Source organism: Heloderma suspectum, chromosome 1 (genome assembly GCF_057233095.1).
Source record: "Heloderma suspectum isolate Gila_16-S chromosome 1, 16-S_ref, whole genome shotgun sequence".
Lineage (NCBI taxonomy): Eukaryota > Metazoa > Chordata > Lepidosauria > Squamata > Helodermatidae > Heloderma > Heloderma suspectum.
Genome location: NC_139458.1, coordinates 301,953,484 through 301,955,613, shown reverse-complemented (window position 1 = coordinate 301,955,613; position 2,130 = coordinate 301,953,484).

Genomic DNA, 2,130 nt, shown 5'->3' with positions numbered 1-2,130 from the left:
CAACTTGGCTGTGCATGGGTCATCTGCCATTGGAGAAGGCCTGTGCGCAGCACAGCCACTTTGCCTGTACAACGCCTTCTCCCATTTCCGAGAAGATGCAGGGCAGGTGATGCCGTCGCTCCCCCAATCCCCTTGTTATCGCCAGTTTTCTGTACCATTGGGAAGGGGAGCAGTACATGGGGAAATCCCCTTATCACAGATCTGAGATAACAAGGGGATTCCTCTTCCCACTTCCCCAGGAAGCCCTGGTAGCTGCCAGGTCAGGGCTTGGGGTGGGACCCATGAGAAAGCCCAGTCCTCTGCAGGTTGGATGGGCAACTCCACAAGCCAGAGGTTTCCCTCCCATGCAATAGTGCTTTCTTCTGAGCAGACATGCATAAGATTGTGCTGCACTAGTGTAACACAGATTCTAGCCCAAACCACAAGCCGGGGCGTGCCTGTTATTGCATAATGTCTACCTTCATGAGAAAAAAGTTGGGAGGACTAGGCATGGCGATTTTCCAGGAAATAAATTCACTTGTCAACTTTCTTTTTAAAGAAGAAAAAGGACCCCTGGAGTATGGATCACTGAAAATAAGGCTTCAGTCTTACAGACATTTGCTTGGCAGTAAGCTCTGTTGAACTTGGTGAGACATGCTTCTGAGTAAATATGCAATTTCTCAAGATCTCAACATGTCTTGAGGAAAAACTTAAATTGAAAAATGTGTATATGTAAAAAAATACTATGCAGAATAAAGTTATAATTGGAAGGAAGACAGAGGGATCAAAGCTAGCGGTCAAACTGGTCAGAAATGGGTGCACAGGACTGTGTCTTACCCCAGTCTCCATATATTGATTAAAACTTCTTCACAAGGACCTACATATGTATATCCAAGCACGTAGTAATTATTTCATTGTTATTAGTATGGATAATCAGATTTTGTCAAGTCATTTGCATTCTTGAAGACCCCTTCATAGGCTGGAAATCATTTGATTATACAAAGCCAATTTTCTTGCATGTGTATTCTTCAGTTTGGTGTGGCTCAAAATACAGTTCTGGCACCCTGATCTTTCCATTTCTTAGAAGTAATTTCTAATTTGATCTCAGTGGAACACACTGCCACATATATGTTTATCATGAGCATGTAAGTCACCATCTGCACATAATTTCTATCAATTAAGGATGCTGACAGTTGTAAAATAGCAGGTTAAGTTGCCTGCTATCAACGAATTATTATACAAGGAAAAAATCACCATATGAAAAACAACACATTTGTTTTCCAAGCTACAGGAGCAGTTTAGGTCAGCCTTTCCCAACCTGGTGCTCTCCAGATGTGTTGGATACAACTCCTGTCATTCTCAGCTAGCATGGTTAGTGCTGAGGATAATGGGATTTGTAGCCTAACACATTTGGAGGTCACCGCGCTTAAGAAGGATGGTTTAGAGAAACTAGAAGAGGGAATGATGCCATAATCAAATGTGGTCACTAGAATAAGTATGATCGCCTTCCCTCACTTCCCTAAATCATTGTTTAGGCATGCTTAACCACATAAGGGTGCTATCCTATACTGGAATTATGCTGACTTAGGGGCTTTAGGATTTAGCAGAAGCCCCACTACACTGGTTCAGCATAGCTGATATATCATCAGCATAATAGTTTCGTGGGTGGAAATCTCCCATACAATGTTGGAGGGCCAAAACAGGACAGCATGGAGGAGGAGCACATTTCTGCCACATCCTGTATCCTTCAATTCACAGCCATGCCCCCATCAACTTTAGGTGCATGAAATTTCCCTCCTGTTGACTCCCAAGGTTGAAGGTTGACTCCACCTTCAAAAAAGGTAGAACCATGTCGATGACCACTTGCCACAACAGAGCATAGGACATGGTGTACCTCAGCACAGTACCACCAGCATATAAACACACAGGGAGATGAGGCAGATGACGGGGGATGCAGCATGGGCTATGTCTCTCTACTCTTAAGCTCTGCACACTTAGAAATTACAAAGTGGAACTCTGGTGATAGGAAACTATAGAGATGGGGCACTGCACACAGAGCGAGCATTTTCCACAAAATAGTCTGGCCTCAGAACACACATGGGATCCTGACCACATTGTTTAGAGGTACCTCACCTTGGGACCCCAGTCACA